This window comes from Clinocottus analis, unplaced genomic scaffold, assembly GCF_023055335.1.
Source record: "Clinocottus analis isolate CAN_PGR_092001 unplaced genomic scaffold, fCliAna1.0.p SCAF_3, whole genome shotgun sequence".
Lineage (NCBI taxonomy): Eukaryota > Metazoa > Chordata > Actinopteri > Perciformes > Cottidae > Clinocottus > Clinocottus analis.
The window spans coordinates 23,309,013-23,334,012 of record NW_027176042.1 but is presented as its reverse complement, the minus strand read 5'-3'; the positions used below and the strand labels follow the sequence as shown (position 1 = coordinate 23,334,012).

Below are 25,000 nucleotides of genomic sequence, written 5' to 3'. Positions count from 1 at the left end.
AGGTATCAAGCATGAACTTTCCTTAACCAGAGGTTGCCGCCTGATTCCGGCAAATATTCCCTGCTGTCCAATTTACTGGAAATGTATTTCATCCCTCCATCCTTCCATACCTTCGTCTATAATATAAAATGTCTCCCTTTTCCTTCCCACGTCCCTATTTATGTCTCTGTGGCACATGTCTCATTTTGAGAGTATGCATGACATATCTTTCCTGTCACTATATAGTGGTTTTATTTTACTTTCCATCCTCTCTCTCTCTCTCTCTCTCTCTCTCTCTCTCTCTCTCTCTCTCTCTCTCTCTCTCTCTCTCTCTCTCTCTCTCTCTCTTCCATGTTCAGTCTCTGTCATGATAGTTGTTTGTTAATGTCATAACAGATTAAAATATAGAGTGTGCGTGCCTGAGTATGTGCGTGTGTGTTTTTACAAATACAAGTCATTTGTATGCATCACTATGTGTGTGTCTGAATCTGTATATGGTGTGTGTGTGTGTGTGTGTCCTCCCTGCAGCTGTGTACTCATGCATGGCTGCCACTGGAATCTGGTTGCTGCTGCTGTTGATGGCTGCTGTCCACTGCAATTCAGGACAAACACACAAACAAACAAACACACACAAGCCCTCTTCAACACTCTTCATCTGTTTTTTTTTTTCTTTCCAAGCATAAAAATAAAATATCTCCAATTGCTACTTTCACTCTGAGACATGTGACGCAACATACGACGAAGAGCGGGACGACAACACAGCGAGTCGATGTTTTCGGGTGTGTGTGCGTTCACAATTGTGTACAGTCGGCTGAAGATAACGCACTCGGTCGTGTCTTTTCCCCCATGTGGTCCGTGTGTCTTAATGTTGAGCAAAGCGCTCGCCTCTGTTCAGTCGTGTGTGCGTTTCTTGTAAGTCGCTCTCGCGTGGATTTTCCGTTAGCTCCCCATTTCCGTTAACTCCGCAATCTTTTACTGCAGCGTCAGCGGAACTTGTGTCGTCGATATCGACCTCATTACCGATAATAAAGCCACCTGAAAACCAGCCAGGGACACCCAGGAACTGTTTCTGTGGCTCTTTAAAAGCACATTAATCACGTAGTGCAAAAAGTCTTTACTGCAACGCTGCACCGAAGCCTGACGGAGGCTGTGAGAGAACGCTAAGAAACGGCTAATTGCAGAAGATTTAGTGGGTGGCGGAGGTACGTTAGCAAAGTAATGTTGGATTTACTAAATGCAGAATGTAGCGTAGCCCTCCGACAGATGGTCTTGCACTTTGACTGATGATTTTAAATGTGTTTTATTTATTCTAAAACCAACCTAGGAACTGTGTAAGCACACAAAAAATGATCATTGTTAGCTTACTCCTCTAGCTCATAGCCAACACTTATGCTAACTACCTTAAAACATTTACATTTATTACAATTATTACATTTATTCCAACTTCAACTAACTTTGTGCCTCTTCGGGGGAGTGTGAATACCGTTTATTGATGTTATTTGCATCCAAAATTGACCGCAACTTTAGCCGTTAAATGGTGCACTGTGACTTTTGTTTTAACTCTGTTTTTCGCCTTCAAAATAAAAGCACAATATCTCAAAACAGGAAACCAGATACATTTGGCTTACTGCAGACAAAAGTCACATATTTCCACTTATATTTCTATACGTTTACAGATATAAATAGACCAGAACGTGGTCGGCAAACTTTAAGCAGCGGATCAAACAAGAAATAACCATTTCAATGACTTCCTGTATATTCGGGTAGATTTCATGAGAAAAACATTTAAAAATATGTGTAAAACTTTCTCTTTTTTTTAAACATAGGCAGAATAAAAGTCAAAGACAAACGGAGGAGTTCGGGATGGAAAGCAGAAATCTACAGAGAATGAGGAAGATATGGAAATAATTTGAGTCTTTTGAGTATTTTATTGACCGGTTCTGACAGAGGGAGGCAAGAATGAGAGGAGAGGGGGGCAACAGAAAAGAATGAAAAGATGAGAGACGCAGGTTGGGGGGGAGAAAAATCACTTCTTATCGACTTCTTCTCTGAAAGAGGACCATCAAAGGCACACACACACACACACACACACACACACACACACACACTTGTGTGATAAACGACAGCAGGGGAATTTAATGATAATTGAGGTTGTTTCATCGGAAATCACACCGTGACGCCGATATTGTAATGGCCTTGTACTGCACACACACACACAAACACACACACACTCACACACACACACATACGCACACTTTATAAATCTTTGCAGAGCTTTCCTGTAGTTTCTGTAACACACTTGTCTTCTTATTGTCCTTTACTGTATCTTTGTCGCCATTTTGTTTATGTAACTTTTCAGCGAGAAAATGACGAATATTCAACAGGAAGTAAGAAAAAACATTTTGGAAAGAAGACAAACGCGAAAGGAGACAATTCGAAAGAATAAAATCCACCTCACAACTCATCAAATCATATCTACTGGAGCACTTCATGGAAAGATGATATCCATGTATGACTTCCTTAACGGGCCTGTTTTAGTGATGAAGCAGGATGGGAAATAGACACAAAACGTAAATGTGTACATTTAGACAAAATGGCCGACAAAAAAAAGTTGTGGTAGGACACGCAAATTAAACTCAATGCAATTAAAAGCAAGAGTTCCCCGTTTCAATCCTGTAATTTGTATTCAAACAACATTTCTAACTCAAGCAATGACAATTTGTATTGTTATTATTAGTGAGATCTAAAGCTACATAATTAGCATTAGCACTTAGCTACAGTTACCCTCTGTGAAGCACTCAGTCTCCACAGTATCTTTTTCCTAGTCTGGTTTCATCCCTTCTTTTCTGAGGCGTTTATTTCCCTTTCTTCTCTCTTCTCTCGTCTCCTTTTCCGAGTGCAAAATGTAATCAAACAATAAAACAACCTCAAATTTTGCCAGAAATGTGACTCACACACAAAAATCACACGTTTCGCCTCCGTGTTCTGTAGTTTTACTATTTAAATCCCGAGTCTGTGTTTGCGTTTTTTTTAATCGAGTTTTAATCGTTTTTGAGACCCGTTGGTTTGTGGGTCGATGTTTTGAAGCCTCGCGTTTAACGGTTTCGTTGGCGCCATCTTGGATTTCGTCCCGGCGCCATCTTGGCTTTTTTGTTGTTGTTTGCAACCAGAGACTCCGTTATGTGCCTCTGGTTAGAGACCTGTCAATCACCTTGTAGTCCCGTCCTAAAGTATATTCCGCTTTATGGTCTATTTAACTCTAAATGGGCCATAATTTACTGAAAGTACTTTGTAAAGAAAATCTGTACTGTTCAATATGTTTTTACTGTCATATGCACAGATAAAAATAATAACTTCAGGTATAAATTTTTTTTTTTTTTAAATATACAAGATATAATAGTATCGCACAAAATATGATGATATTGTTATGATAAATATGATAAAATATGATATTAGTATTGCTCATTTTATCTTTATACACTCTGCATTGCGACAACATTGCTACAATGTCCAAGTACGGTCATGACATGAAGTCACAGCAGCCGTTACTGAGGAAAAAAAGGTAAATACATGAAGTTTTGGTCTTAAAGTTAAAGATTAAATGAGCAATATTTGACGTCCATCCAAACTGTTTTGCTATGAGCCTTAAAAAAAACAACTCGCACCAGCCCAGTGTTTGAAACACTCAGGATTCTGGGTAATACCAGCCCATGGACAATGATGCAACTTATCCCAGAAGAAAAGACGGAGCTATTCCTGTCTCTCTCTCTCTATTCAACACACCTGATCTGTGAACGAGAGAGAGCTGTGAACACAGAACAACAGGCTTTGTGTTTTACAGCCGTGTCTCTGTCTGGAAAACGCTTTCCGATGAGATTCATCCCGTGTGGAGGAGAGAAATCTCCTTCCTTCACTTGTTTATTTGCTCGCAGCTCTTTGGCGTCACCGTGACGTCGTCTTCAACAACTTGAGCTGAATCCTTTCAATATTGTAATTTCACTGCGGCGCTCGTTGCTGAGTCATCGAGCGATCGCTAACGTGTGTGTGAGCGTGCACGGTTACTTTGGCTCAACACTTTGGCCTTTTTTTTGGTGCTTTTCTTTCATTGCATTTGACACACATTGGTCTCACTCCTGACCACCAGGGGGAGACTCCTCTGGTTGTATAGAAGTCTACGCTTCATGTGTTAAAGCTGCATTCTCTCTACTGACCACCAGGGCGCTACTCCTCTAGTTATATAGAAGTCTACGCTTCATGTGTTAAAGCTGCATTCTCTCTACTGACCACCAGGGCGCTACTCCTCTAGTTATATAGAAGTCTACGCTTCATGTGTTAAAGCTGCATTCTCTCTCCTGACCACCAGGGCGCTACTCCTCAGGTTGTATAGAAGTCTTTGCTTCATGTGTTAAAGCTGCATTCTCTCTCCTGACCAACAGGGCGCTACTCCTTGGGTTGTATAGAAGTCTTTGCTTCATGTGTTAAAGCTGCATTCTCTCTCCTGACCACCAGGAGCAACTCCTCTGGTTGTATAGAAGTCTATACTTCATGTGTTAAAGCTGCATTCTCTCTTCTGACCACCAGGGGGCGACTCCTCTGGTTGTATAGAAGTCTATGCTTCATGTGTTAAAGCTGAAGTCTCTCTCCACTGGTTGTATAGAAGTCTAACAATAATTCCGACTAGAAAACGCTGGATGGAACCAGCCTGATAATAAAAATAGACAACCTTTTTATCCATAGAAACCCTGTCTGTCTCGCTCCTTTCCCTCTCTTTGTCTCTCCATCACATCCTGCAATTAGCAGACACCCCGTCTCTTTCTCCGTCTCTTTCTTCGTCTCTTTCTTCGTCTCTTTCTCCGTCTCCACCATCGATTCATAACTCAGCGCTTTATTAATGTGACATGAGCGGCGGCGTCCAAATGTAATTGGCATTACGTTCCAACTTTGTGAGTCTTATGCTCCAGTGGACAGGTAAGCTGCTGCTGGGGCGGCAGACAGAGAGTTGAACTGGAGCAGACACACACACTGACACACACACATTGACACACACACACACACACACACAAAGCCTGCCCACTGGCACAAATGAACACACTCACTCACACATGAACAGGCAAATGGAGGCAGTTACAAACACAGAAAGCGACACCGTCCTCCACTTCACTGTCTACTCAGCCTTTCTCTCTCACACACACACACACACACACACACACACACACACACACACACACACTCTTACTACGAGGGTTGACAGCAGGCTGACGTCTCGATGTCGGTGAAACCAAAGCGATCCGGTGGGCCAGGAGAGAAATTAGTGTCAGTGGGTTTGGATATGAGTTCAATTATACAATCTAAGTGGATTAGGATTCCAGGCGTCTGACGCTCTCGCAATGCAAACCGACACCGTTGTGCGTCAGTGTGCAGATCGCCGGTATGTTATGCAGACACATCACTATTTTGTATGACTATTATTATTATTACGATGATTTAATGTGATATTTAAAATCTCATTATTTGCTTATCAGATTTTTAAAAAAAAACAAACTTGAAAAAGTAGTTTTATGAGAAAGGATACCAAGAGATTGTTAAATTAAGATAATCTGATTGAGGTCAATATGGAAATATATAATTTCAATATATTCAATGTATATAATTTCAGGAGGTAAGATGATTTTTGATCCCATGTCTCATCTATTTGAAAGTAATCATGTTTAAAATTAAATGACTGTGTGTTGTGCGATGCGTCTTCGAGATTGCCTCTGCTGGAAAAGTTTGAGATAATTAATTAATTAGTTTAATCATTAACCCGATTAAATGATCTTGTCAAACACTGAAGACGACTCTCTACTATCTACTATATTTAAAATTATGTGTCAAGGTATGAAATAGTTTGTGGGACCAAGTGGGACATTATTTTATAGTATTTATAGTGTTGAAAACCTGCAATCTCTCTACTGACCACCAGGGGGCGACTCCTCTGGTTGTATAGAAGTCTATGCTTCATGTGTTAAAGCTGCATTCTCTCTTCTGACCACCAGGGAGACTCCTCTGGTTGTATAGAAGTCTATGCTTCATGTGTTGAAGCTGCATTCTCTCTTCTGACCACCAGGGGGAGACTCCTCTGGTTGTATAGAAGTCTGTGCTTCATGTGTTGAAGCTGCATCCTCTCTTCTGACAACGTCACGTCCGTTTACAGTCGATGACTTAAAGTCTTTTATAGATTTTAATATGACGGCTGAGATTTTGGATTTTCTGTCCTTTATGCGCTGAAGCCGCCGGATGAAACAGAGAAATGATCTGTCAGAGAAAGATGTGCGGTGTGGAGAGAAGAGCTGACAGGGGGACGACAGGCAGCTACACACACACACACACCGAAAATCATCACAACACACACAACACAACCCATCAGCTGGAAGATGTGTGAGCATCAGGCTTCTTCCTGTTTGATTTCATATCGTAGACGCAACCAAGTGCGTTGCACCGTCACCTAGCGGGCCTCAAAACGAGTGTGGAGATATATATATATATATATATATATATATATATATATATATATATATATATATATATATATATATATATATATATATATCCAGACAGCTGAATTTCTCTCATGGACAGATTATCCTCTGATGTGCTTTGAACTCATCTCTGTTCTCTACCATCAGATATATAAATAAGGTCAAACTTCTGGAAGTGAGACGGTGAGATAATCCGAGAATCTCCATTTTAGATCAAGCCGGCTGCCTGTAGGGGTGGAAGACTCTTTGTCTTGTAAATCATACACCAAATAGTGCAGCATTACAACTACAGCTGTGAGATAACATCAGGCCTGAGGCAGATAAAGACACGCACGCCAACACCTAGAAGAGAGAGTAAAGGCATCCGGAGGCAACGTGGAGTTCAGCTGCCGACACCTCAAAAGCCGACGTTGCTTCTTAAAGCTGCAGGACGTGCTCGGCTCGAGGGCGGATGCTTGCTACTTCCCTTCATGTACCTTGTTCTGGTCGACGTATTCTCCATGGAACAATTCGCACGATAACTCACAAAAAAGTTACTCCTTGTTTCTATTTTCCTCGTGCATTTTCCTACAAAGTCCAGCAGGACGAGTTGATTCACATCCGTTTTAAAAAAAATAAACTTCTGTCTTCACAGGAAACCACAAAAAAGACTTAGTTAGGTTTCAGGAAACCTGCAGTCTTCATAGCTCCTGGTTATAAGCCGCAACTACCTTCGGTGGGTGTCCCTGCGGTAGCGAGCTAGCGCTCCTGCTAGCTCCCGCTGCTGCTAGCTCCCCCTTGCAGCTAGCTCCCCAATCCTGCTAGCGCCTGCTGCTAGCTTCCCGCTGCTGCTGCTGCTGCCCGCGTCGGGCGTCGAGCCGAGGCTGGTTCCCGCTACTTTCGGTGGTTTTTGGGGAGCTAGCAGAGAAACTAGCAGCAGCGCTAGCTGGCTACAGCGATGAGCTAGCAGAGACACACCCACCGAAGGTAATAGCGGCTCGTAACCCGAGTTTTACGGGACGTCATCTGGTTCGATTGCAGCACAAAATCAGACAAAACGAGCGGCAATCTTCCAGCCAGGAGGCCGTGGTTCGATCCGGCACGTGAAACCAGAACGCTGACAACGTGTTTGTCGAGTATCTTGTTTACTTCGGTAGTTATTTGATTTTATTCAATTTTTGTGAGACATTGATCCTTGGCTGTCAGATTATTCTGGCGACTATCTATTTACAGATATTCCGCGTCAATGTAATGAAATTCCAAGTATTAGATTAACTGGATGAGCCAAAAAGCAAGAAATCCACTCACTTCATCAATTCTTACATGATTTAATTCCCCTTTTCAGGTTGGAAAACAGAGTTTAGTGACAACGGACGGTGAAAAAGCAAAGTGTCGGCCTCATTTGGTAAAACACTGACGAGACAGACTTCCAGTCGTCTCACCCGAGCCGCCGTTGTTTATTTGGCAATCGTACCGCGTAATAAAAAAAAAGAAGCCACATGTCGCATTTAACAGTTTTCATTCTCGCAGCTCATCTTCAGTCGGTTGCGTCGTTATCGGGCTCTCGAGAAAATGTCACGAATCCAACAACCCCATACAATAAAACTAGCAATCATGTTTCGCAAATGTTGGGATGTGGATTGGCCAAGAAGCAAAACACACAGACACACACACACACACAAGCCCCATTTCACATCCAACACCATGGAAATTATTAGTCTGGCAGCCTGCGAGAGTCGAGGAGAGACACGCTGGGAGGGCTGCTGAAGTGTTACTGCTTTCCATAGCCCACGTTCAGTTTAGCCTATAATTGACTTATAAGCTGCATGTGGGTGTGCAATTAACTGAAACCTAATTAAGGAACTGCCTGAAATCTGCATAAGCAGTTAAGCCAACCCAACAACAGCCAGCGTCTACAATGGAGACTTCCTTTTTATAGACTTTCCATTAAACAAACCCACTGCTGTTTGACGAACAGCATCCGTGAGTAGGTTGAGCCAAAAGTGTGTGATGTCTTCATGGTTGCGTCTTTTTTGTGTGTCTTATAATGTATCGAAGCGATAAGGCGAGGGATCTTCTGCCTGCCGGTGTGTACTGTCCTCGATGTGTCCACCAGATCTACTTCACACCAGGCGGCGACCTCCGGTTCTGCCAAGTGAAGCTGAAGTGTCTTAAAGCTGCATTCTTTCTCCTGACCACCAGAGGGCGACACCTCTGGTTGTATAGAAGTTTACGCTTCATGTGTTGAAGCTGCATTCTCTCTCCTGACCACCAGGGCGACTCCTCTGGTTGTATAGAAGTCTATACATCATGAGTTAAAGCTTTATTATCTCATCTGACCATCAGATGGCGACTCCTCTGGTTGTATAGAAGACTGTGCTTCATGTGTTAAAGGTGCATTCTCTCTACTGATCACCAGGCGGTGACTCCTCTGGTTGTATAGAAGACGATGCTTCATGTGTTAAAGCAGCATGACCTCTCCTGACTACCAGAGGGTGAGTCCTCTCGTTGTATAGAAGAAGTCTACGCTTCATGTGTTGAAGCTGCATTCTCTCTACTGACCACCAGGGGGCGACTCCTCTGGTTGTATAGAAGACTATGCTTCATGTGTTAAAGCTGCATTCTCTCTACTGATGACCAAGCGGTGACTCCTCTGGTTGTATAGAAGTCTATGCTTCATGTGTTAAAGCTGCATGCCCTCTCCTGACTACCAGAGGGGGACTCCTCTGGTTTTATAGAAGACTACGTGCACTTCTTACAGTCTATGCTACAGATGCATGTTTTGTGTTTTACTTACTTTTACTGGTTGTGGGTTTAAACGTTGACGTTTCTGCTCACGGTTCAAAGACCAGAACAAGCGTCTCCAGAACGTTCTGGGCATTTTGTGCAGGAGAAGCCAAATGAGGAAATTTGGACACGCAGATGGCAATGCCAAACGCCAGATAATCCTAAATAAAAGCCGGCACAAAGCATTTTGTTTAACAAAGCATTTTGTTTAACAAAGCGAGGTATCTGTGGAAAAAAAACAAACAAAAAAAAAACATTTGTGTTTGTGTGAAAACGGGGATTTGATCTGAAACACACGATCTGAACCGTGTGCAGCGCTACGGAGCCGCTGCCAAACTAACTCATGTTTGGTTTGTGAGTAGATAAAGAAGCACATAGTGAGTGGGAAATACACAATGCACACACACACACACACACACACACACACACACACACACACACACACACACACACACACACACACACACAAAGAGCAGACATAAAACACTCACTAACCCACACTAACAAAAATGTCACACACAACAAAGTCACGTGCATGGACTGTGCATTCACCAACACACACACACACATCCATTCTGTCATAAATAAACACAGGTTCTCACACATACACGCGCACATTAAAACATGTACACACACACACACACACACACACACACACACACACACACACACACACACACACACAGAAAAGGCCATAAGGCATAACTCTCTGTGGAGCTGCCCTGTCTGTCTGTAGGTCAGCCAGCTAAATCTGCGAAGCAGAAGGGGCCACACACACACACACACACATACACACACACACATACACACACACACACACACACACACACACACACACACACACACACACACACATGTAATCACAGAGCGACAGACACACACATTCACACTCTGGTCTCACACTGTCATCCAATAAGAGCCACTGTCGCGCGCGTGTACACACACACACACACACACACACACACACACGCACACACACACACACAGTGTAAAAATGAGAGTCCTACTTTGTGGTTTCAATGCAGTTTCAGGACATTTAAGGATAGAAGCAGCTAATCCACGAGGCTGGAGACTGTGAGCTGCATCAACACTCAACTCTCTTTACAATGAGCGGTCCAAACGGGTTCTACCTGAAGGGCTGAGGTTCTACAGAACCATTCGTTGAAAAAAAAAAAGTTAGGTCTAGAACCCTTCAAGGTGGGTTCTCGATGAAACCCTCGGAATAGAAAAGGGTTCTTTGTAGAACTTACTTGGTTAGTTGTGGATGAAATCCTGGACTACAAGAAGGTTCTTGAGAGAACCCCCTGGGTGGGTTCTAGATGACAATCTTGTAGAAGGGCACTTCGTAGAACCCACTTGTTTAGTTCGAGATGAAACTCTCGGAATATAAAAGGATTATTGGTAGAACCCACTTGGTTAGTTCTAGATCAAAACCCATGGATTATAAAAGGATTATTGGTAGAACCCACTTGCTTAGTTCTAGATGAAAGCCCATGGATTATAAAAGGATTCTTGGTAGAACCCACTTGCTTAGTTCTAGATGAAATCCCATGGATTATAAAAGGATTATTGGTAGAACCCACTTGCTTAGTTCTAGATGAAATCCCATGGATTATAAAAGGATTATTGGTAGAACCCACTTGCTTAGTTCTAGATGAAATCCCATGGATTATAAAAGGATTCTTGGTAGAACCCACTTGCTTAGTTCTAGATGAAATCCCATGGATTATAAAAGGATTATTGGTAGAACCCACTTGCTTAGTTCTAGATGAAATCCCATGGATTATAAAAGGATTATTGGTAGAACCCACTTGCTTAGTTCTAGATGAAATCCCATGGATTATAAAAGGATTATTGGTAGAACCCACTTGGTTAGTTCTAGATGAAATCCCATGGATTATAAAAGGATTCTTGGTAGAACCCACTTGGTTAGTTCTAGATGAAACCATGGAATACAAAGGGTTCTTCGTAGAACCCCCTGGGTGGGATCTAGATGAAAAACCTTGGAATATAAGAGAAATCTTGGTAGAACCCCTCCGGATGAGCTATAGATGAATTCCTTGGAATATAAATGGGTTCTTTAAAAGCACCCTAAGAAGCTTGAAAGCTTCTTAATAGAATTGTGTTGTGAGCGCACACACACACACACACACACACACACACACACACACACACACACACACACACACACACACACACATATGATTTATTCAACAAGGAAGCTGAGAATCACTCGAGGAAAAAAACTGTCTTTTTATTGAAATAAAACAAACAACCGTCCTTGAAATACAGAACGTGGTGATAATAATATATCACATGCATTCGATGAATTGTTCCATTTACGTGTGCGTGAATTGTGTAAAACAATTGTCTGCGAGGTATTTGTCTCCACTGCGGTTCTCATGGCTATTAGTTCAAACTTTGTAAATGGGTTTTCTCCAAAAAAAAAATCAAATTATGAATTACGAGCAACATCCTCGTCTGAATGCAAAAGCCTCGTTCCCAGCTGCAATACGTTCTCCAGGGGCCTCCCATCTGTCTCGCCCATGCACGTTTTCCAACCGCCGGGCAGCTGACTCATTCTCCTCGACCTCACCTGAGTCGCATTTTATGTCGGTGACATTTAGGAAGCTCGACGGTTGGATTGAATCTTCCCTTCGTCTCTCCTCGTGGAGTTTCTGGCTTTTTCTCTCTCGTCTTTATCAGGTGGAAACAGGACGGCGTAATTCTTCTTTAGGAGCTTTTTTTTCGGGAAGACATCCCGACACGCTTTACTGAGCGCCGCTTCGCAGCCTTGCTGTGTTCTTTTATCGGACCTTCAGGACATTGCAGGACAGGAGCGTGTAGCTCTCTTGTCCTGTAATGTGACAACAGTTACAGACTTCAGTGGACCTCGTTGTATGTTGGGGTTAAACAGTCTAAAAACATTCATGGCTTCGCATCGAGAGGCAATAATCGTTCAGTTAAATGTGTTGTATGTTGACCCCTGGAGGGGCACCAGGCTTTAAAGATATTTTTTTTTACATATTAGCAAAACGGTATACAACGATAACTTCGAGTGTCTGAGAGAGAGCGACCGAAAGACCTTCCTTCCCGCTGCTGTCAGGCTGCATAACAAGCTGAGCTGTTTTTATTACTGTTTATTGTTTATTTATATGACTGTTTTTCATATTTATGCATCTCTTGTGTGCACTGCTGATGTAATCCTGCAATTTCCCCACTGCGGGACTAATAAAGGATTATCTTATTTTATCTTAAGACGCTACCTTGGCCCAAAAATACTTTTTTTTCCCATGGACTTAAATTGAGAAAGAGAACTCTGATTGTTTTTATTGTTAAGGTAAATCAACTTCCTAGTACAAAACACTTGAGTAGCCTTTATTTTAATAAGTAGGTCCGAAAAGGTTTATAAATACACCAAGTCGAATTCAGACCAGAGGCTGGGAGGCGGGGCTAAAGGAAACACTAATGCGCTCGCTTCATGGGCCCACATTGATGCGGAAAAATCCCCGAAATATCCGGGTAACTTCTTCACTTCATGCATCTCTGAGCGACTTCCACTAGGAGTGCTGTATCCAGTCACGGCCCACACTTTTGCCCCTGGTTGTTTGCCGGAGCAGCTCTATTTTCAACCAGTAAGGCCTCAAGAGAGCCACCTGGTGGCCCGTTGAGGTATTCGCGCAATCCTCTTTTTAGAGGGTTAACATTCCCTCGGATGCAGTGAAAATGGATCAATTTTGAAAGAAAAAACGTGACGTCGGAGATGAAATATGGACCCCTAAATACATTAGATTTTGATTCATAATAGGATGCAGTGATGGATGAGCAGAATTTTACTATTGGACACATATTTGCTGCTTCCGTTCGTCTGTTCCTCCCATTTATTTGTGAAGGTTGTGGTGGTTTTAACATACAAGAGCGGGCCTTTTGTTACAGCAGGTTGAGAACCGCCGTAGACGTGAACGTCGGGATTGTCGAAATGCGAAAGTCGCCGAAACGTTGGACGGGGTTAGACGATAACTCTTTATTTGGCGCGTGCTGATGCATCAACAGTTCAAATCAAGTGCCCGTGACGGGAAGCTTACCCATTGAAATAACACCGTTTCACTGGCAGCCCCACTGGAGATTTTGGGGATAAATTCCCCGTTCATTGGCCCCTCGCCTGGAGCTGCTGATGTGTCTGCCGCTTTTGATATCTTTCTCTCCTTCTGCTCTGTTTATCATTCCATAGCTTTTATAGATGTTGTTTTCTGGTCTTTGTCGGCAAGGGGAATGGGGGGGAGAGAAGGAGGCTGATGTAATTCTGCCGCATCGAAATGCGGCTGTATCATTCTGCAAGTGGATCGATAAAAAGGACATTTTAAAATTCAATTATCTTTTCCTTTTTTTCCCCATCTCACACCCGCTCCCTTACGACTTTCGCACTTGTTCCCTTACGACTTTCTTTATTTTTTACTCGCTCAATCTCGAGGCTCATTCCTTCAGCCCGGCGTCCCTCCCCGGCGCTCGGCTCACACCCCTCCCAACACCTTTAGCCCCACCGCCGCCGCTCGATGCTCTCACACGCTGAGATATTGCTGAGCTCTGGCTCATGCAGTGGAACTTGCGCCACGGGTTTTTGGAGCGTAATGGAGACGCTATCGTAGCAATAAATAGACCTTCCACAGTCTCATTTACCAAACATCTATGTGACAAAACTGTGCCATTGGTTGGTTCTCAGCCCAAACCAGGAAGGCTTAAATGTCAACGGTTAATGCATAAGATCGATCGATTGTTGGAATCTAACAAAGCAATCCATGTCCTTGTGATTTTTGAACCGAACAACACATATTTTTTTTACTTAAACACCTTCCCAATATGTCAAAGCTTTGTTTTCGATGACATTTGATTGCAGATTTTGATTCCTTAGGTTCACATTTTTCCAAAAAGTCAATGGGCGAAGGCAGCGTACACCCTGGACAACTCGCCAGTCCATCGCAGGGCAAAGGTAAGGGTGTAGAGGTCGAGTTAGTGGATTAGCATGTAGCGCATGCAACTTTGAGAGGTCAGAGGTCAGAGTTTTCGTCCCGTCTCAGATCTAGAATAAATGAATGTTAGGATGGTGAGAGGTTGGCATCAGATTGGTTGTCGAATGTCAAGAAAGCCGACGCCGCAGAGAGAGTGGAAAGAAAGGGAATATTTTCTTCAGCGATGGACACAAAATATTAATCTTCATCCCTGAAGTATTTATATTTACTCTCTGTCTGTCTTCCGGGCTCGACCACGTCTTGCCATCACCATCTTTAAAATCTGCTGCCATCAATACTTTGATAAATCATCCTCACCGTCATCAAATCCGCAGCCTTTCAACGACAATCACTTAACGGTGAGTAAGTCGTCAGACAGGATGCATTAGGGAGGCTTCGCGTCTACAATTTGGTAACCATGGATCTGTTGCTGTAAAGAGGACGGCGGATGGGTTTATAAGAGGAGACGAGTATGACAGAGTGGGACATGTTGAAACCGCCTGCAGAATACAACACACGAGCCAGTGCAGCACAACCAACGTTTTTAAAAACATGTTAGCTAACCTGCATGCTAACCCAGTAGCAAATTAACTAAGCCAGTATCATGAAGGCAAAGCCAGTAGCAAATTAACTAACCCAGTATCAAGAAGTCTAACCCTGTAGCATTAAGGCTAACCTCGTTGCATTAAGGCTAACGCAGTAGCAAATTAACTAACCCAGTATCATGAAGGCTAACCTTGTAGCATTAAGGCTAATGCAGTAGCAAATTAACTAACCCAGTATCATGAAGGCTGACCCTGTAGCATTAAGGCTAACCTTGTTGCATTAAGGCTAACGCAGTAGCAAATTAACTAACCCAGTATCATGAAGGCTAACCCTGTAGCATTAAGGCTAACGCAGTAGCAAATTAACTAACCCAGTATCATGAAGGCTGACCCTGTAGCATGAAGGCTGACCCAGTTGCAAATTAACTAACCCAGTATCATGAATGCTAACCTCATAGCATGAAGACTTAGCCTGGAACATGGCGGCTGACTAAGTAGCAAATTAACTAATCCAATAACATTCATGAAGGCTAAACCAGTAGCAAATTAACTAACCCAGTAGCATGAAGGCTGACCTTGTAGCATGAAGACTAACCCAGTAACATGGCGGCTGACCCTGCAGCATGAAGGCTGACCGAGTAGTAATTCCCATTTGGACAGAAATTGCAACAGGTACTTTTCATGAAAGCTTTTTTGCTCGTGTTTATGTGATTGTGGCACGTAAAAGAGTGTATTATTAATTTGTATGTCACTTTTAAAAAGCTTGTAACAAAGGTAGCAAACTGGCCAGCTGGAGATGTGTCCCTTCAGTGTTCTTCGGTGCGAAAGCAAACACAATAACAGTTTCTTGGCGTCAGAGCAGCTCCCAGGTGGACAGTTTCTCTCTTTTCGGGGTCCAAAAACACCTTGATGTTTGTGCACAGACGTGTGTAGCCAAGGGCGGCGGTTTGACGGTTCAGCAGGGCATGTAGCAATTTAAATTTAGGACACGGTGAGGACGAAGAGGAGCGCAGATGAAGCTCCCGGTCCAGAACGAGTGATTGCCTCCGCGAGCAGATAATGACAGCAGAGATGCAGATAGCCTGAAAAAGCACAGCGATATTATAGATGAGGTGTCGGAGCAGTAGATTGAATGCGTGGGTTTGTTGGGGAAAAGGGGAGGGCGACGCGGACCAAGGACGTTGGGTTGTCATTCACATTCAGTCGAAATAGAGAGATTGAGATATGGAGTTTGTCTGTGTTAAAACGCCGCAAAGAAAACGAAAGAGAGAAAGATGTGGCTGAGGTAGAGCGTCAGTGACACTGGGATTTTGATTAATAAAGAGGCTGCCGGGCGGCCTTGCAGGTGAAACCCTGAAACCGTGTTACCTCCGAGTAGCTTGAAGGGTTTGATCGAGAACCTTTGTCACGTATCACCGCTCTCTTTAGTGAAGTCTACTTCATGTGTTAAAGCTGCATTCTCTCTCCTGACCACCAGGGGGCGACTCCTCTGGTTGTAAAGAAGTCTATGCTTCATGTGTTAAAGTTGCATTCTCTCTCCTGACCACCAGGGGGCGACTCCTCTGGTTGTATAGAAGTCTATGCTTCATGTGTCAAAGCTGCATTCTCTCTCCCGACCATCAGGGGGCGACTCCTCTGGTTGTATAGAAGTCTATGCTTCATGTGTTAAAGCTGCATTCTCTCTCCTGACCATCAGGGGGCGACTCCTCTGGTTGTATAGAAGTCTACGCTTCATGTGTCAAAGCTGCATTCTCTCTCCTGACCATCAGGGGGCGACTCCTCTGGTTGTATAGAAGTCTACGCTTCATGTGTCAAAGCTGCATTCTCTCTCCTGACCACCAAGGGGCAACTCCTCTGGTTGTATAGAAGTCTATGCTTCATGTGTCAAAGCTGCATTCTCTCTCCTGACCACCAGGGGGCGACTCCTCTGGTTGTATAGAAGTCTATGCTTCATGTGTCAAAGCTGCATTCTCTCTCCTGACCACCAGGGGGCAACTCCTCTGGTTGTATAGAAGTCTATGCTTCATGTGTCAAAGCTGCATTCTCTCTCCTGACCACCAGGGGGCGACTCCTCTGGTTGTATAGAAGTCTATGCTTCATGTGCTGAAGCTGCGTTCTCTCTCCTGACCACCAGGGGGCGACTCCTCTGGTTGTATAAAAGTCTATGCTTCATGTGTCAAAGCTGCATTCTCTCTCCTGACCACCAGGGGGCGACTCCTCTGGTTGTATAGAAGTCTATGCTTCATGTGTCAAAGCTGCATTCTCTCTCCTGACCACCAGGGGGCGACTCCTCTGGTTGTATAGAAGTCTATGCTTCATGTGCTGAAGCTGCGTTCTCTCTCCTGACCACCAGGGGGCGACTCCTCTGGTTGTATAAAAGTCTATGCTTCATGTGTCAAGCTGCATTCTCTCTCCTGACCACCAGGGGGCGACTCCTCTGGTTGTATAGAAGTCTATGCTTCATGTGTTAAAGCTGCATTCTCTCTCCTGACCACCAGGGGGCAACTCCTCTGGTTGTATAGAAGTCTATGCTTCATGTGTCAAAGCTGCATTCTCTCTCCTGACCACCAGGGGGCGACTCCTCTGGTTGTATAGAAGTCTATGCTTTATGTGTCAAAGCTGCATTCTCTCTCCTGACCACTAGGGGGCGACTCCTCTGGTTGTATAGAAGTCTATGCTTCGTGTGTTAAAGCTGCATTCAGTCTACACATCAAAAGTTTGGACATATCTGCCAAAACAAATGGAGAGGAACAATAAAACTTCGGCCCCTGTATGACGAACAATCCTCAAACTTTACAACGCATTCTTAAAAATCTGCCTTCTGGGTCTCTGACTGAAGCTAAATCATTCTGTGGCTCATGACTTTCTCGTCCTCGGGGATGGAGTAATCTGGGTTTAGGGAAACCTCATCCCTCTGCAAAACGTGCTTTCATTGTTTTTTCCCTGCGTTATAAAGAAAGCAGAAAAAAAACTTGACAAGGCCGCTGCGTCGGTGGGACGTCGACGAAATGAAACCCACAAAAAAATGTGTGTGTATGTAGGTGTGTGTGTATATGTCTGCGTGTGTGTGTGTGTGTGTGTATAGTTTGTTACACAGTCAGATAATAAAGAAACTCAGAATCCTGTAGACTCGTCTCCAAAAATGTGTATTTTTTTTGGAAATGTAAAAGTTTTCGCAAAGAAATTCTGAAAAAAAATAAGATGATTAAAAGGAGGACGAGACAAAGAAGACAGGAGGTAGGAAAATAAAACGGAGGAAATAGAGAACAATAAAAACAAATACAGTGATCCGCTAATAAAAATGAGAAGAAGAAGAAGAAGAAGAAGTAGAAGAAGAAGAAGAAGAAGAAGAAGAAGAAGAAGAAGAAGAAGAAGAAGAAGAAGAAGGAGAAGGGCAACACGAGAGAGAAGGAGGAAGAAGTAAAGCAACCGGAGGTGAAGAGGGAACGATGCGATCAGAAAGAGGAGAGACGAAGGAGAGAAGACGGAGGGAGAGAATAAAGGATTCAGAGGAGAGAGAGAAACATGAAATGAGAGACTGGGATGAGATGGCGACAAAGAGGTGGAGAAGAGGAGGAAGAGAAGAGGAAGAGGAAGAGAAGAGGAGGAAGAGGAGGAAGAGAAGGAAGAGAAGAGATGAGGAGCGCCTGTGTTGTTTTTGCTGTGCATGAGTCACCGTCAGATCCTATTATGACTGAAGCAGCGTTACCGCTCTCGCCCACTGCTAACCTACGGCTACATGCCTTCTACACACACACACACACACACACACACACACACACACACACACACACACACACACACACACACACACACACACACACACACACACACACACACACACACACACACACACAGGTTGCCACTGCTAATTTAGTGAGGGCATTTTTTTTTCTCATCAGAAAAATGCCAAGGTCTGGGCTTCTCTTTCAGGGTCTACAACAAAACAAAAAAAACGTGACACATTAACACGATTACAATTTCCAGATACACCGACTCCAAACGAGATTATGACCCACAATGCACTGCATTGTGCGACATTTGACACTTAAAATACGTCCCGTTCAGTTGCGTTTTGTCACTCTTAACCCGTGAAAACACTCAACAACACACGGATCAATACCGTGAACTCACGCAGAGCTGGAGCCTCGCGGAGTCGAGCGCTTTGCGTTAGCTAGCAACATTTCAGCGCTACTGTAGTTGCGTAAACTGTTCGGACACAGGAAAGATCGCCATTTTATAATCACACAGATGGATTCAATCATGTTACACCGAACCTTTTAACTCTTTATAATCTTTAATTAACATTCTTTTTTAATCTCTTTAAAGACAATTTAAAATCTGCCCTGGTTGAGATTTCGAAAAAACTTTCGGGTAACGTTGAATTGATCGGAGTGAGCAAAATGGCGAAGCAGTGACTCAACTCAGTTTTATGGGTAATACGACTCTATTAATTACGTTTTTCCTCCTTAGAAGAAGACATCAGAGCTTCTCGTGTGGGCAATCTTGTTTAATGGGCACGCAAATGCATTTCATTTATTTTAATTTGAGTGAGCAAGCAACTCCATATTGATTAAACTCCATATAATTTTGGTTTAAAATTGGATTTACTAAACCAAGATTCGTTTTTAACTGCGTAGCTTCATTTTTAATCTGGATTCACTCATTTTAAACCCCAGTGTCGCTAAACGCTGATAAGCACTAATCTCAGATTAAGTGGATTACTGTAGGTGCAACCCAGTTTTAACAGCTTTTAATGATATTGTGATGGTAGATCTGGAGGGAGGTGTTTGTGTCGGCGTCGAGTTCAAGTACCGACGACCTCTCTCCACCTTCAACGGCAGCAACCTGATGAAAGATGCTATCAGGTCAATTTGAGCCCCCGTTTCTTTGGTGAGGAGAGCGTTGGGACACTGAACCTATGTTTAAATTATCTTGACAAGTTTGCTGTGGAGGTCGTGAGAGACGACCGGCCTTCTTCAATTGTACATGACAATATTTAGGGGTCTAGCTGGATTGTTTAGAAACACCACCCTCTGCTCGAAAAATGTCATTCCCAAACTAAAAAGTGTGTATCTCTGCAACCACTAGGGCTGCTTGAATGATGTTGGTGTTATAATAAAAGGTACACATGTGAGATTGTGTTCAGATGTGTAAATATCAGTATATATGTTGTTGGTCAAGAGTAAATAAAGATGACGCACAGAAAGAAATGAAAAGGTTTCAGGTCCGCCTATAAAAAAAACACTTTCAGGATGATTATTTGTTTGAAATAATGCAGCCGTAAGGTCGAACTCTAACCCAAACCATAGCACAATATGTGAAGATTCAACATGTGAACATTCTCTCTGTGAAGCAGAACAAAGTTAGATAGAGTTTAGTACAGAGAACATTCAGGCGAGGTCTCATTGGGGCTTAATAGCCCCAACGGACCCATTGGGGCCATTGGGGCCAATGGGGCCAATGGATCCATTGGGGCTTTTTGAATGTTATTTGAATTTTCTCATGTACCAAACCATATATTTCACTTGCATATTACTAATGGTGTTCAATAAATCCAAATACAGCAGTTTTTGGCTTCTTATTTTCATAAAACAAGCTATGATTTACAGTTTTATACAACAATCGCTCAGTCTTCTCCCCCCTAGTGGGGGATTGGATTTTTAAAGGTTGAGAAATCGGAGGTTTTCACCCAAGGAACGAGGGTTCGAGTCCCGTCTCCTAGCTCCTTTAACTGTGATGGCATGCGGTCACGTGGGTCATCTGACTCGGACAAACAACACATCGATGCTGTTATACAAATAGTCCACAAACCTCTCGACCTCCTGAGCCACAAACTGCCTGTTAGTGGCTCATTCTCTCACTAATAGTCTCTTGGAACAGTTACACTCATGCCTAGAAATAAACACTAAATGGTGCACCGATGTTAAACGTTGCCGGTGGCACCTTCAGCGTTAATTCCTTCTTCTTCATCCTTCCTCCTCTCCTGTTTCCTGTCTCCTCCTCTGACCTCGTCCTCCTCTCCCTGTCTCCTCACGCCTCCTCCCCGTCCATCAGCGATAACACAACTAATCCTTATTAAAAGAGTTTTATGGGGGGGTTGGAGCTAAAGCACACACAGTGTATTACACACACACACACACACGATCGTAGGCTTGTTCTCCGCTAACCGGCGTATTATTTGATCTTCTCGTTTCCTGATTAATGGGATCTCCTCCCTCTGCCGATAACGACGAGGAACCGGGACTTCTATCTTTCTCCTTCACACTCTCCTCTGTTTTTATCTGTTTCCCCTCTTATGGTTTTCCCTCTCAGGTCTCTTTTCTTTTGTCTTTTTGTCCTCGCTTGCGCTCTTTCCCTCCCCATCCCTCCCCATCCCTCCCCATCCCTCCCCGTCCCTCCCCGTCCCGTCTTTCATGCAAATCACGGAGGCCATTATTATTTGTACCCTTAAATTTCCCCACATTGTCTGCATGACAGATGAGTGTTGCACCAACATTCTCTCTTCTCCATCTCTGGCCCACACACACACACACACACACACACACACACACACACACACACACACACACTGACAGGCTTGCTTATCCATAATCTGTCCTTCAACAGGGGAAATGACGTTTTGATCAAACAACCGTTACGCAGCCAGCGGCGGTGAAAAGCTACTTATAAATGCATTACACAGTGGTCATGTCCTTTTAAACGCACACACAACGCAGGGCGATGATGTATGCAGAAAAAGAAGAAAGGAGAAAAAAAAAGTGCCGGTTCCATCAACGGTTTCTTTCGTTATCTTTCCATCCATCTACCTTTTCCTTTTGTTCTATTTGGCAGAACCTTGGAGGTTAAGGGGACAATCACGAGGTGTGTCATCTATCTGTGAACATTTATTATTAAAGGCCTGAGGCGAGTCGACACGGACCAGAGGGTACTGCAGGAAACGTACTGTGAAATTCACAGTTTTGAGCAGGCAACCGTTGACAAGTAACACACCAAAAAAACAGTAAATAACCAGATGTCACAGCCATTTTTTACAGTGTAAAGTTAACGCCCCACACCACCCGGTGCTGAAGAATAAGATGAACGTATAAGAAGTTGGCGCTTTGCTAAGCCCCGCCCCCTGCTGCTGACTCCACGGAGCCCACGCTGTCACGAACTGTCACATTTATGAAAAAGCAAAAGTTCAGAGAGAAGCAGAGCGCGACTGTGTGACAATTTATTAGTGATCACGGAAGGAAATATCAGCACAAATATCAGCAAAACGTCGTTTTCCACGTCTGCGCATGTTTCCGTGCGTCACTACGATGGAAGGAGTTTTAAAAAAACACAATTTTGCATGACCTAAAAGACGCTGTTTGGGTTTTTGGACACACAGAAAAAACTAGCTTTACAAAAACAAAGAAGCGAAGAATCTCATAACTTAAACACTGGTAAAAAAAAAAAAAGGACCGTACCATAAAGACAGTGAAGACAAAACAAATAACCAAAAAGAACAATTGGAGTAGTAAAGAAACACATAAATAAAATATACAAACAAAACCAGGGCAACAAAAATAATTGCACAATAGATCATAAAAGGACGACATCACTTAAAAGCAATTCTATAAAAATGGGTTATAAGGAGTTATTGATTCTGCAAGCCTTAAAATGATTTTGTCACAAGCTTAATTTCTGGATTATTTACGTGTAAACACTTAGATTAGCTCGTTAGACAGGAAAGCAAACGTTCATTTATTTAAAAAGTGATGTTATTAACAGGTTTTGGGGCAGACTGCTAGTGGACGCAGTATCACGGACACACAATAAACTCTTCTAATGAATAATAAATAAACTGCGCATCCCCCGGGTGCTTAAAGTCACGACAGGCAACTTTTAACCGTCTCGTTTTCACAGAAATGTCCGTCAGCGATGAAGAGCGTCTGTTTCTGTGAACGTTTTACGATCTTTCATCAGCTCAGATGAACCGCGAAAATACAACAAACACCTGTCACGCTTTATAACGAACACACACACACACACACACACACTACTCTCACTTCTCCATGCACCACCTCATGCCCACAGACGGAGAAAGTAAACTAGTGGTGGAGTTTCAGTCGTCCTCCCGGGGTCAGAGGTCACAGGGTCTGCTGCACACGATGGAATAAAAGAATCAAGATTATATTGTTTTTATTTTTATTTATTGGTGATTCAGAATACAACCAGCAAAAACTGACAAGGGTACACAAAACCGATGATGTAAGAAACTACTGTTGAGAGTATAAAGACAACCAAAAGTAGACTCGAGGTCGCCATTTTCACCGTCGCCATCTTGTTTTTTTGTATTTTACAATTAACTTTAGTGAAGTTAAAAACTGACTGTGAAAGGGTTAAAGTTGTAGGATGAAAGGCGATCTGTCAATCATCTTGTAGCCCCGCCCCTAAAGCGTCCCCTGCTTGGTGGTCTGTTTGACTCGAACTGACCATAATGTACTAAATGAACATCATGCTGTATAGAAGAAGACTTGAAACTAGAGATTGAGACATAAACTCATGTTTACAATGTTTACTGAGAAGTAGAGTCATTTATATAGACTTCTATACAACCAGAGGAGTCGCCCCCTGGTGGTCAGGAGAGAGAATGCAGCTTTAACACATGAAGCATAGACTTCTATACAACCAGAGGAGTCGCCCCCTGGTGGTCAGGAGAGAGAATGCAGCTTTAACACAAGAAGCATAGGCTTCTATACAACCAGAGGAGTCGCCCCCTGGTGGTCAGGAGAGAGAATGCAGTTTTGACACATGAAACATAGACTTCTATACAACCAGAGGAGCTTTAACACATGAAGCACAGACTTCTATACAACCAGAGGAGCTTTAACACATGAAGCACAGACTTCTATACAACCAGAAAAGTCACCCCCTGGAGGTCAGGAGTGATATTTATTTCCATATGTTCCTCCGTCTGAGGAGCAAACTAAGTAACTTCATGCATGTTCTGGTTTTAGAGTAATGTTTATTCATTAATGAGATATTATAAATAAGGGAATCCTTTAAGGTCTGATGGGAAATTAATCACTTAACCGTTTCAGTAAAAGCAGAAGCTTCAGCCGTTCACACAACGAGACACATTTCCACCTCATTTAGTGCCACAGGACCATTAACACACTGACACCATTACGGCTACAGCCGTGTGTGTGTGTGTGTGTGTGTGTGTGTGTGGGTGTACACAACCAACCATTGCCAGTCTGGATGTGATTGTTATGCCTCTCGTTCCAACATGATTAAGCAGCTGCTATACGATCCTGCGCTCCTCATCCTAAATGTTTTGGACACGGGGTTGAGGTGGGAGCTCTTCGTAGGCCCGTCGTCTCACATTAAGCTCAGGGGGCGAAAGAACAACATTTCCTCAGTAACCTGGTTTCGTGCCCGGAGGCAACGCCACAAACTGTTGACATTAAGAGTTCTCTTTCAGTGGAACCAGTCGCAAGATAGAAGAACACAATGTGCAAAGTTGTACGACACATCAGAACGTCCTGTTGTTGTTGTTGTTGTTGTTGTTTACGTGTATAAAACGGGAAATAATCTACTGCTTTTGGTTGCAAAAAGAGGTCGGTTGGTTTTAGGACGGCAACCCTCTGGTTCTGACGATTGAAGCTGATGCTGAAGCGTCTTAAAACGTACATTCTCTCTAATGGACTCCTCTGGTTGTATAGAAGTCTACGCTTCATGTGTTGAAGCTGCATTCTCTCTCCTGACCACCAGGGGTCGACTCCTCTGGTTGTATAGAAGTCTATGCTTCATGTGTTGAAGCTGCATTCTCTCTACTGACCACCAGGGGGCGACTCCTCTGGTTGTATAGAAGTCTATGCTTCATGTGTTAAAGCTGCATTCTCTCTCCTGACCACCAGGGGGCGACTCCTCTGGTTGTATAGAAGTCTGTATAAATGACTCTACTTCTCTCGATGTATTCCCTCAGTAAACATTGTAAACATGAGTTTTTTTCATCTCACACGCCTCCATATACAAATACTCAATAATACATTTAACTGTGTGGTACCAAAAGTACTTTTTGTACATTTTCGTCACATTGTGTGATGATACTTCACACCGTGTCGTCTCTTAATACTACAAATATTACCATCACATGGATTTTCTTGAATTATTGATTATTAGATATGATTCACGTGCACTTTTAACTGTGCAC

At 43.2% G+C, this 25,000-nt stretch overlaps 1 protein-coding gene across 1 annotated transcript in view; it reads right to left on the bottom strand.

The window, feature by feature from the left end:
* LOC137796658 (glutamate receptor-interacting protein 2-like) overlaps nucleotides 1-25,000 on the bottom strand; it is a 214,033-nt gene that overhangs the window by 188,007 nt on the left and 1,026 nt on the right. The window lies entirely within an intron of this gene.